We start from the raw sequence: 13,726 nt of genomic DNA, 5'->3' as shown, positions 1-13,726 counted from the left end.
TGCTAATACTTACACTACTTCACAGATATCACCATCTCCCCTACGTTTGACTCAGGGGTTCTAACCCTTGCAGCTGAGAAAGCACTCTCATAATCCCACATTGTCCTTTGACTGCCACATAAAATGTCGGGCGCTTTCTTCCATCATAAGAACAAAAAAAGATTATGACCCTTTCTAGGATTCTCGGGGCATTTCATTATCATGTCCAGAGAGATTATTCCAACGCCTTTATTTACTGGCCTCCCTGCCTTGGGCCTTAAACAGTTTGAGCATGTGCAGAACTCAGTTGCGTGACCCACGCTGAGACCCACGACCCAGTTGCCTGCAGCTGACCTCTGGAACACAGAACATCCACACTCACACACTCACATTGGCTAACTTTTCAGTCTCACGTACAATATGAAACACTTCTAGTTTTTATGAGCTTACATGGTTTGGAGATTTCCATCGTGCGTTCTAAGTTCTTCCGACACCCTTTTATTCCTTCTTCTCAGCTCTACACCACTGGGTCGAGGGCTTTTAGGGCAACAGGGTCATATCTCAGGAACAGTATTTCTGTATGCATGTGCTTGTACTCTGTTTGCATGTACTCCCTGCTTTCAAAAAACTACCAAACCCTCTCTCCCAATTATTCATTATTTTCTGTATCATATCTAATTTTATTCTTTTTGCTATTTTAATAGGCTTGTACAGCATTTTTATAGGTATGTATAATTAACATTCTATTATATTGTTATGAAGATATTGTTACATCAACATCTTCATCCTTCATGGTTCACATGATTCGTATGATAATGATCAGTGCCAACCTTTGGCTTCAACGTCTTTGCTTGATCTTACCTTCTTTGCAGCTCTAATGATCTGCAGATGTTAATCTGAAGACAACAGATGTTCCTCAGCCTGAAAACATTTTGCATTTCTTGTTTATCTGTCCAATCTATCTCCCCTCCTATCTATGGTGAATCCAACAAGTTCAGACACACTGCCAGATGTTACTTGGATTCAAAAGTTCAGTACAATATAGGAAACCTCTCTTTCAACTCTGCATGTCTCAAGCTAGGGTCATTTTTTACTTACAGACCTAATTTCCACAATGTTCCAATGATAAGAACCTGAAAAATCTCCTTAGATTACATAGATTCAGGCAGCCTTATCCTAAAGCCACCCCTGTTAACCCTCAACCCCTACACACTTATACTGATTAGTGCCACACTGAGATTCCCAAAGCAGTGGGCCATTTGTTGACCTGAAGCCAGCAGCTCCTTCCTCAATCGTAAAACCAAAGTCACCAAGTTTCTCCTCTCCCCTCTGGTATTGGAGCTGCCAAAGATCTGTTCTCACCAACACCATGTGCCATGAGAACGCAGCAAAGGTAAAGAGACAAAGGGTGCTGCCCTGAGATGGCTGTATCTAACAGGAACCAGCTGTTCATCGTCCAAGCATCTCAGTCCTGTTGTGCATCAGCGATGGGCTCTACATCAAGCTGGCGGAGCGAGTTTCTCAGGGGTAAACAGGGCTCGACTCGCTGCTTCCTGCAGGCCGCGGGATCCTAGATCAGACGGGCCTGAGATGTGACAGCAACATGGTTCCCCCGAGCAGCGCCGCCAAGCCAAACACGAGAGCCGCTCAGCTGCGTTTCTGTTCTTTATATCATCTGAGCGTGTGGGATGGTTCTAATACAGTTAAATAGTCACAGTCTGCAGAAAGGAAGTTTGTGTTTCCACCGCTCATGTTGGCTGCAAAGGTGAACTGGCGTTTCATGTCGGGTAGATCCTTTCATTGCACTGGACGCAAGGGAAGAAAGTGATCAAGGAAACACGTTCTGAGGAGAATACGTTACTGTTAATTTACAGAGGAAGTGATTACTCATATAGGAGTAATAGCTGTGAATGTGTTCTGAAGCCCCTGGACAGACTCAGTTTTACATTTGCATCCCCCGTATGACTGGAGAAAAGCCTGCAGGACTTACGTGACGCCTGCAGGACTGCATATGTGAGGCTGCCCAGCCCTCCTCAAACCTCCCCTGGTTCTCTCTCCTCACTTTTGTCACTGAGCTTCCTGTTGCGCACGTGTTTATTTCCCAACCGTTCGCTGCAGTATTTAATCTGGGCTGCCTTCCCATAATTAATCTAACCCAGATCTCTCGCCATTTCTCTCTCTATTGTTCAACATCTGCTCCATTCTTCAGGGACCAGTCCTTTTAGTTTAGGTGCACATATGACAAGAAGGTTTACGGTATCAAAAGTAAGCTATTTAGTAACCTGACAGTGTGGATATTTTTTCTAAGCTTTGGAATTTGCTGTAATCCTCTTATCCTGGACGCATGGTCATTCTTTACTAAAAGGCCTGAATTAACAGCAGGGCAGGGACAAATGTAACACCCAGTGACAGCATCGGTTTTTTTCAGCTTCACCACCAGCCCATTTGTACGAAAACCAAGATAGAGAAGTTCAGATGAAAGATTGTGAAACACCAAGAGCTGGAGAGAAACCCAAAACCTCATTCAGAGCCAAGACGATATGGTGAAACCTCTTCAGTGAAGTCTTTGATCACCTAATCACTAAAGAGAGCTCCACTACTGTATTATACTAGAGTTCTTTAGCCTCGGATATACATTCCCAATACCCTCATGGTACGTTCTTGGCATGAAAAAGGAGGCACTAGGCACGGGATAAAAGAGACGTTGACTGGACCGTGTTCTCGGGTTCCTACAGCTGGGGATCTGCTACTGTTTCCCAGGGCTGCATTCCTGAGTGGTCTAAAGCTTTCCCGCATAAACCCAGGAACCCTGCAGTCCAACTCTGTCGCTGGGGAAAACACTTCCTTGAGCTTATCCTTCTCTTGTCTGGAGAGCAAATCAGCGTTTGTTTGTGTTTGAGCTATTGATGCCATGGAGACAAGAGCATTCTCAGGCGTCGAGCATTCCATAATATTTTTATGCATCCAGCATTTAGTATCATACAGTGGGTGCTTTAAGCTTCTGTTTTGTTGTTCATTAGAGAAAATGCACAATAATACATAGTATATGTAATAAAAAGAGACCAGAGATGCTAGTTAGAATTTGGCAACTGAAAAAGCTCAAAGTAGACAATCAGATTACTCTAACTGCATCATACGAATATCATTTAATAATATCATCCAATCAGCAGACAAGTCAAAATGGGTTAACGTCTGGGCCCAGTTTTTATTTCAGTTGGTCCACAGTCCTTCAGCTCAGCCCTTTAGTTCGGAGTTTCAGCAGGTCACCTGCTCTGGCGGAGTGTCCACTAAACTGGTCACTAAACAGTTTCACTGTCCACATCAAACAGCACACTTGAATGTGCATCTGGAAATAAAACTACAGTTTCTGAATGCGTAGGGCAGCAGAAATATGGAGGGGTTACATGCGCCACTACTAGTGTTGGAAACCTAGAGGTCTGTGTTGTGTTGACTTGACAGCTTTATTGCTGATTACAAGGAATCTCAACGACACAGACAGAAAACAGTGATTCAGATTAGCTGTACTAGATTTAGAGGCCAAATATGAATAACAATGAATAAAGTGCTTGTCATTACCATACTGTTAATCAGGGGTCTCCAATTACATTTGAAGGGCCGCATTTAGCCAACACCAGTGCATAATGTATCATAATTAGACAGATTGTACAGTAATTATTTGTTTGTTGTTATTGTTACTATAACAACCATCAAATAATGACTCTACAATTTGTCTAATCCGATAATGGCACTAGCTTCAACATGTCTACGACAGTTTTATTATTTCCATCATGGCTCTTCGACCAATCGCACACATTATCAACTCAGCATTCATGACAGGTTTTTTAACTTTTGCTGAGTTCCACGATACAGAGATTGATTGAATGGCAGAGATGCCATCGTTGTATTTTCCTGTGCAGATGTTGTCTTGTGGATGGTAGAAACAGAATGATTGTAGGCAGCAATCAAACTTGCAATCTTTTATCCTCGGCTCTCTGATTTTGCCGGGACGTTATGGAAATGGCTGGGGCGTGTTTCACATTTTCAGTAGCCAGTAAGCTAAATGCACGGCGGGTCAGTGTGAGCATTGTGGGCCGTAGTAGGGAAACACTGCTGTAAATATTTATAGTTATAGTATTTGATATACAGTTATGATCAAATTTATTCAACCCCCAATGCTGCGAAGGGTTTTATGGAATTCAGTGCACATTTGTAATTGTGTTCATAATGAAATCTTACAAGGACTTGTTAAAGAACTAAATGCAACTAAGATAGCATCAATTTTTTTTGTCATAAAGTATTAAATGGCCTTTTTGTGATTTCTTCATTGACACAATTATTCAACCCCTTTACGACTACCACTCCTAAGAACAGAGGTTCATTCCAGTGTTTTCCATCAGGTATTGAAAACATCTGTGGATGTCAACGAGCAGCAATCAAGCATGATAAGCACCAATTAGGCAGATTTAAAAGGACTGTGATACTCAGCTCCTTCTAGACATCTACTGGTGTGTTTCCAAGCATGGTGAAGGCAAGAGAATGGTCCCAGAAGACAAGAGAAGAGGTTATTGCTCTTCACAAGAATGGCAATGGATATAAAAAGATTGCGAAGTTGTTAAATATTCCAAGAGACACTATCGAAAGTATCATTCGCAAGTTCAAGTTAAAGGGCACAGTGGAAACGTTACCTGGTCGTGGCAGAAAGAAGATCCTGACCGCGACTGCTGTGCGCTACCTGAAGCGTAATGTGGAGAAAAATCCCCGCGTGACTGCTAAGGAACTGAAAAAAGACCTGTCAGATGTGGGCACTGAAGTTTCAGCTCAGACAATAAGGCGCGCACTGCATAACGAAGACCTCCATGCCAGAACGCCCAGACGCACCCCCTTGCTGACTCCAAAGAACAAGAAAAGTCGACTGCAGTATGCCAAAAGTCATGTGGACAAGCCACAAAGGTTTTGGGACAGTGTACTGTGGTCAGATGAAACTAAATTAGAACTGTTTGGGACAATGGACCAGCGCTATGTTTGGAGAAGGAAGAACCAGGCTTATGAACAAAAGAACACCTTGCCTACTGTGAAGCATGGCGGGGGGTCAATTATGCTTTGGGGCTGTTTTGCTTCTAATGGTACAGGAAAGCTTCAACGTGTGCAGGGTACCATGAATTCCCTTCAGTACCAGGAGATCTTGGAGGAAAATGTGATGGAGTCAGTCACAAACCTGCGGCTTGGGAGACGTTGGACCTTCCAACAGGACAATGATCCAAAGCACACATCCAGGTCCACTAGAGCATGGTTGAACATGAAAGGCTGGAACATTCTAGAGTGGCCATCGCAATCACCAGACTTAAATCCAATTGAGAACCTCTGGTGGGACCTAAAGAAGGCAGTTGCAGTGCGCAAGCCTAAGAATGTGACTGAACTGGAGGCTTTTGCCCATGAAGAATGGGCTAAGATACCCATAGGTCGCTGCAAGACACTTGTGTCAAGCTATGCTTCACGCTTGAAAGCTGTCATAACTGGAAAAGGATGTTGTACTAAGTACTAAAAAATAATGTCACTAGGGGGTTGAATAAAACTGATAATGATGTGAGCACAGTAAAGACATTTGTGGTTATTCCATCATAAATATTATGTTATGTTTGTCTAATTTATAAGTGCCTCTTTGATATAATTGTAAATAAGATGACTGAAATGATCAAAATCAATGTCAAACTGGCCAAAACACTTTATTTCAGTGGGGGTTGAATAAATTTGATCACAACTGTATATAGTATATATATTTTTGATGCTCTCCCTCCAAACTCTGTGGGATCACCCGTCTTCTGGCTCCTGGCCCAGCTGTCCCTGTCTGGGCCCCTTATCCTGCAACAATATGCCAGTGTAGGACCTGCTGCCCACCCACTTCGCATGGTGAGAGCCAGGTGTTTGGACAAGGATAGTGTAACGCTGTATTTAGTTTGGCCTCATAATCAATATGTGCATATATACTCCATTTGCTATTATTTACCAAACTCAATGTGTGAATGTTTAATGGTTTGTTATGTCTTCGTTGTTTTGTGTTTGTCATTGCTTTCTGTTTAAATGTCTCGTGTTGCTTTCCTTCTCATTAAATGATTGTGTTCACAAAACCTCGACACACGCTTGCATCCTGTCTCATCACACAAATTCAACTGTGTTTGCAGAGTCCAGAATATTCCACAAAATTCTGAACTAGTTCCAAAAGGGGGGATGATTGCTTCTCCAGCCATCGCCTAGGAATAGTAATACACAGTCCCTGCTGTCTCAAATATTTTCCACATAAAAGGTACTTTCATTCATTTTACTCTCTAGAGTACCACTCTAGATTGCCAATCAGTTAAGATCGAATTGAATTTAGAAGTTACAGCTGTCCACAACGAAGCTAGACTTTCTCTTTTGGACTTCCGCTTAGCTCTAGGTCAAGAGCATTGACTCTAAATCCTTTGGAGACACTCATACAGTATACACGGTGGGACAAACGCTGTTTCTGCAGCTCCCATTTGCTGCAACCTTTTCATGTCTCCCCACCACCTTGTTCATCCATTATGACATCACTCAGCCCTGAACCGAAGCCCTCCCACTACAGTCCTGCTCAGACCTTCTCCAGAGTGCTTCTAATTCACTTAAATACCGTCTCCCGTTCAAAATGCAACCACATCGGAGGTTCATCTCAAGCATACAGCAAAAGCCAAACCTCAAGGCTGAAGTCTTAAAAGACTCAGTAAAACCTGCATTCGTGTTGATTACATGTGCGAATAAATACCATGTGCTGTCATCAAGGAACTACAGAAAACCAAGAGTGTGTGCAATATGTTGTGGTGTGATGTTGGTGGCTTCTGGTGGTTTGGGGCACAGAATCTCAGAGCTAAGTGGATGATTGCTGTACTTATGTGGTTTAAATATAATATAATATTATATAATATTAAGTAACATGAAGTTTATTAAAATTTCAGAGCAAGCCTGCTAAATATAGTGTTAGACGTTTAAAGACCTTCACCTATTACAGAGGGGGGTGGGCCCATTGCTCAGTGCCTGAGTGCACTCATGGCCATATGTATTAGTAATAATAATAGTCTTTATTTGTATAGTGCCTTTCATACATGTAACTCAAAGTGCTTTACAGAATAAATAAAACAATAAAAGGAAGCAAAGATAAAAAGGAAACAAACATTATAAAATAAAATAATGAAATGGAAAAACTATTAAAATAATAGACAAAATAATGTAAGTAAATAAGATGTAAAATAATGTAATAGAATAATATGATAAAATAATAGAACAATTAACCATTAGACCTTAACTAAATGCAGATCTAAACAGGAAGGTTTTGAGGCTCTTCTTGAAGCTGTACAGGGATGAAAAGCCTCTGAGTATAACGCTTTACGCGTCGTCTCGGGGGTGAGAGGGCGGACACAAACGCTGAGGAGAGCGAGATTTAATGAAGGGAATTCCAAACTCAGAGTCAAACAAGAAGGCATTAGTCAAGCCCGTTAGTGAATCAGAACAAGAAACAAAACCTACATGTAGCAACATACTGAAAACAAGGAACTACTGGAATTTACAAAACAAAACGAGCACAAGACCAACAACCAGGGTACAGAAAAACAGAAGGCACCAGGGCAGAGAAACAGGGAGCTACTTACACACAATGACCGACACCAGAACAGGGAAACACAGGAAATATAAATGCACAGGACCAACAGGAACTGACCAGACACAGGTGGGATCACTGACAACAGGGGTGTGACAGACAGAAGGAAACCATGGAAACAGGGCGGGACAAACAGGCAAGGAAAACACACATGGAACAGGGCGACCGGAGTGATACCTACTAGAGGCTTTGGGCCATAGTGGCTAAAAGCCCCCTCGCCAATCTTTAATCGGCTTTGAGGAATCACCAGTAGATCACTGTTTGAAGACCTGAGAGACCTGGAACATATCTAACCATCATTTCACTGAGGTAAAGAGGAGCAAGGCCATGAAGACATTTAAAAACCATCACCAGAACCTTAAAATCTGTTCTAAAGCTGACAGGTAACCAGTGCAGTGAGTAGCGTGCAGGTGTAATATGATCCCTCTTTCTCCTGCGGGTCAGGACCCTTGCAGCAGCGTTCTGAACTCGCTGTAGGTGGGAAATAGAGCTCTTCAGGAGAGCAGATGAAACTGCGTTACAATAATAGTATAATAGTAGACTATTAACACTGTTATAATGGCAGACTGAAGTAACTCCCCTCTGAGTCACACATCAAGTAAAGTCAATGAGACTGGTGGAGAGGGTCTGGAAAATTGCCATCAGGACAGGATGAAAAAATAGTAGGGATGCACCGAAATGAAAATTCTTAGCCGAAACCGAAAACCGAAAATGAGGAAACCAAGGCCGAAAGCCGAAAACCGAAACACCGAAATACATTATGCCAATTATTAGTAACATTGGATTTATGGCTAACCTCACTAAAATCAAGGCATTGCTATTCAAAGAATAAATCAACTACAAAATTTGATTTGAAAATATTTATTTAGCACTGACATTATAGTAATGCATATTATAAAATAAAATTAGTGGTGGGCCGTTAACGGCGATAACGCTGACAACGGCCGACCACTAATTAAATTAATCTCGCTTGCAGACCGTTTTTATCTGAGAGGATAAATATATGTATTTTATACGAGTTAAATTTAATTATAACTGACTGGCCTGAAAGACACTGAAAAACGTGACGTGAGTTGCAACAACATTAAACAGCTCAGGTAAACACACTTCTGAGAAATGTCGTCTGCTCGGCAAAACATAACGGGGCTCAATGTGCTCTATTAGCCTACGAAATCCCTACGACAGAGAACGGCTGATCGTCTAAGGCAACGAGTTCCATAATTTTTGGTGTAATGTCCTTTGCCTTGACGCCATCACTGGAAAACTTTTTTGCTAGCTTTATCCAAATAAGCGCGTGCAGGTGGCGATTTTTGCTTGCGTCATCACAGCACATTGTTTCGGCCGTGTTGTTTCGGTGATGAAACTATTTCGGCCGAAAACCGAAAATGCAAATTTAAGCCATTTCGGCCGAAAATTTTCGGTGGCCGAATTTTCGGTGCATCCCTAAAAAATAGGTATGTTTAGTAGACAAGACATCAGTGACGCCACACGCAAAACAAAGAGCCCAAATCCCTACCCAAGCTTCCATCACATTAAGTCTGATGTCATCTTTTACCACCCCCTAGTTGTCATGGCTGCTTGTGATTCCGACCCTGGGCTCACTGTGTTGCGTCATTACGTCATTGCATCATTGCATCATTCCATGGCAATGCAGAACTTCGGCACGTCAGAATCCTGTCAAAGATAACACAGAGTCTCAGACTCTTGATTAGTTACTGGGATCCTTCTCACACCTTCAAGATGTGCTCTCAAAATTAGCTAAAGAACAGGAATCACATGAGGCTCGTTAGGTGCAAAGAACTGCAAAATGGTCTATAATCCAGTACTGTGAGTGCAGGTGGTGATGTTCATATTTTTTTTAGTATCTCATGAAATCATGAAGTATTATTTTCAGTAGAAGAAGACCAGGCTGCCACATCTCTGTTATAATGTGACTGAAATATATAATCGGTCCTTTGTTCTCTGAAACTATGTCACAGTGTCACTGTGCTGTTGAGTATGCAGCAAACCTGAAAATAGCTGACCTGCCTTTAGAGAAGTTTCACTTCTTCACACCAGTAGTTCTAAATGGACAGCATCTTTAAAGCAAAATCTCTGAGGTCATTGAGACATCCCCCCACGCCATGCTAGCAGTTCACCAGCTGCTGACACTACGTCACATCGGCGTGATGTTTCTTCACACTTAGATAAGCTATTCTGTGAACATGCAAGATGTGACGTGGGAGATCCACGTTCACAGATGCAGATCTATGTACAGTGACAGCAACAATTACAGGTTGAAATGTTGAAATATAAATGTTATGTACAACCTGACAAAGTCATGAATGGTCCTATGCCACATCCATAAATATGTATCATTTGCAGTATCTAAGTATATAGCAATACGGATCTAATCTCAGCATTCAAATAAACAAACAATAAATTAACAGAGTTTGCAAACATACATTATTTTAAAAGCTGAGGTTGCAATATTGAGATCAAGCAGACTCTCTCAGCCACTGTTCCCAATCAACTGTTTACTGATCAGCATCACACACACTTTCCCTTGTTTGTTCGATTACTCTGCTGCACTATTTCCAGCCTACAAGTACAACTCTCCTGTTTCACCTGTGCCTTCCCGAAGCCGCGAGGGACCTGCTTGCTCTGGCTGGTGCCACCTCTGCGTTTAAAACACCCTTTGGCATATTCCGTTTAGGAGGACACCCAGTCACACTCTCTCCCCCAGCGTGACAGACACATGCATAAAATTTCCAACTTGTTCAAGGAACAGAGGTTTCGCAGGCCTGACACCCAGGGTAGAGCGAAATACTGTAACTGTACACAATGCAATTTATAATTACAAAACTGTAACACATTACTGATATCCCTTGATATTCAATAATGTTAATTTATTGTTTTTTTTTTAATGCTGAGATTAGATCACTTTTGCAATATACTTAGATCCTACAAGTTATTCTGAGTTGATAAGGTAGGCTATATGTATTAGCTAAAGACATTTAGATATAAAAACTACTGTGTAATTGGACAGGAAGTAAGATTCATTTGGCTTTAAACTTAGACTACTCATTGTACAGGCGTACAGTATACTACCACATTGGCCTTGCCTGCAAGAGTTCTGGAAAGAACAGTCTGAACCTTGAAACAGATGATGTAACACATGACAGATTTTACTTCCTGTTTTTTCTATTCATTTCTTGTTACCATGGCACAGGAAGCAAGCCCAAACAAATAATTATTGGTTACTAAGGAAACGTGCATTTTTAACCTTCTTTCTTTCCCTTCTTCTCCTCTTTTTTTCAGGGGGTGGAATTGGTGGTGGCCAACAGTGTCGCCCAATAAATTCACCCTTAGTGAAACATTCTTTTCAACCATTTCCAACTTAAACAATATTTTATGCCCATAGTGATGTGACATTATGAGTATTTCATAAAACAGGCTGTTAAACAACACGTGGGGCTTGTGGCAGCTTGTAGGTCAGGGTAATTACAACAGGCACATCAAGCCCAGTGTGGCAGTGTCACACAGAGCGTTTCAGAACTGGAAAGATTTTAATGACTGTAAAATGGAGAATGTCTAAATGAAAAAGCCAAACGAGAGGCTATCCCTTTGGGCTAAATGTCAGGACAGTAATATTAAAAAAAGATACTAAAACAATAATAATATTGTTAATGTTCAATATTTTTATAAATTGATGGAACTCGTTAATTTGGGCATGATTAACCTTCGTGGGTTTCCTTTAATTGTGTAACCAACCATACAGGCTGATGCAGTGTCACAAGACTGAAGTCCTATACTTCTCCATATTATGATAAATATGCTCATGTATTTTTGACATGTGTCATGGCGTGTGCTGACAAGAATGTCGTCCAACCAGCACTAGACATCCTCACCCAGTTGCACTGGGTCAACGTGTGCTGTGGGTCGGCAGGACGACTGTGTTCAGTGTCCGGGCAACGGTGCCGTTCCTCACACAGACTGGCTTCACTGTCGGTCTTCAAACAGCCGACAGCTTTGGCGCTGAGTTGAAGACGGGAGAAAACTGAGATAACAGCAGCGAACACTGCGCTCTGAAATCTCATCTGCAGTTCATTTTTATGATGCCGTGTGAGAACAGACTGAACATATTACATTAAAAGCTATTTCACAAATGTTCTGACACAGATATTCAAAACATTTACGTTTACAGCACTGGCCAGACAATCACATTTATCTGCACAGGACATCCATGTCCTGGGAACTGAACCCACAGACTCAGTGTAATGCCCTACCACATGGTCACTACAATACCCATCCAAAACCATGTCACCATCCAGTATTAACATCAGCTACCAAGACGTTCAGCTTGTGTTATCATGATCACTGATAAGCAGGAAAAGCCCCGTTCTTGGGCTCCTTGAGGGAGGTGATAACCTCTCTCCGCCTATTTTAGGGCAACACCACTCAGCATATGAGCTACAGCAGAGCATATGAAAGCTCTGTGGCTGAGTAATCTCACAATTTGTTCATGAATAACTACTGATAACACACCAAGCCCTATTAAACATTGTACGTTAGCGCTGATGAATGGCTAAGGTGTCAGCCTTAAGGAATGTGGGATAAAACAACCAAGATGCCATATGGCATGATAGGGCTGGTTTGTGAAAAAATGCACGAAACACTGAAAGGATCTGTGTGTGTGTGTGTGTGTGTGTGTGTGTGTGTGTGTGTGGACTCATCATCTCATTATTGCTCTATACCATCTGCTTTTCCAGGCCACAAAAAAGCCCAGAATAATTTGACTCTGTTCAGTTCAGCTGAGCCACTCCTGGTCTGAGTAGCCCAGCCCCTACGGTTAGCTGCACAGAAGTTATGACCTCAGCCCCACCAGGACCTTGATTGCCTAAACATGGCGGCTGTGTTTGTTTGTTTTGTCATCTCCACTCCACTCTACACCCTCATCCATCATCCACGTACAAAATACCCTGCTCACACAAATGCTCCGTAAGATTTCTACAAAAACACACTGTCCTGAACTTTCATAGAGAAAAATTACAGGAAATCGAAAGCTATTTAAAAGATTTGCATAGCCAAGTGAAATACTGTAAGAAAACATTGGCTTGCCAAATCCTTTCAGACAAATACATGATCATAGACGCCCTCCCCCAGAGTTGGACTGCGCTAAACATTTGAAACATTTGTATCTCTATTCATTTCAACTATCACTTTTAAACAATATTAACTCAAAAAAGTTGCACACTGCCAAAAATAAGTCTACCATGTGCCTCTAGTGCCTGCGTAGTAAATCTGCACCGCAGAACAAAGACTGCCGTCTGATTTGGCCATGATTGTGGGAGAACGCTGGCAGCACATGGGTGGAGATGAACCAGAGGTTGGGTGCTTTTAGGGCAGGGGTGGGGCAGGAGAATGGAAGTGGGGCAGAATTAGGGTGGCGGGATGGCCTGGGAAAGGTAGTCTGGTGATAGAGGCCCTGAGGAAACGTTGGTGAGGTTGATCTATGCCACGCACGCACAGACGTGCCAGAGACACAGATGGCCTGTGTATGGCTGTAGAGGATAATTTTTTGACCTCCCACTGATTAATGCGGATATTTAAAGCTTTCACCGAGACAAATATTTTATCATTTATTTCAGTTTTTTAATTATTATGTAACACCAGCTGATTACCAGGAGAGAGAATTTTTGCATCAGCTGAAATACATTAAGCTGCATCATCTGCAAGGAATCTGCATAATACAATTAGCAAAAAAAAGTGAAAAACAGACAAGAAAGGAGCACAGCCCCCAGATAATCAACACAAAAATGCCACAGCAATGAGATCAGTGTGCGCTGTCACTCATAATGTGAGTGTATTATTCATGTCAAACTGTGTGCATGTGTGTGGTTGTGTGTATGCACACAAATACTTTACAGTACATGAAAAACAAGTGGTTGCTATGGCATGTTTGGTTTACACATGGGTTGGTTTGAGGTTCTGCTATCGTTTCTGGGATGAATCAACACAGAGGCCAGTGGAAGCTCGCAAGAGTGTTTATCTAAAGCACACCGACTGCATGCATGCAAAACACACACACTCATGCAAGCA

The sequence above is a fragment of the Brachyhypopomus gauderio genome, chromosome 17 (assembly GCF_052324685.1).
Source record: "Brachyhypopomus gauderio isolate BG-103 chromosome 17, BGAUD_0.2, whole genome shotgun sequence".
Taxonomy (NCBI): domain Eukaryota; kingdom Metazoa; phylum Chordata; class Actinopteri; order Gymnotiformes; family Hypopomidae; genus Brachyhypopomus; species Brachyhypopomus gauderio.
Note: the sequence above shows the minus strand (reverse complement) of the source record.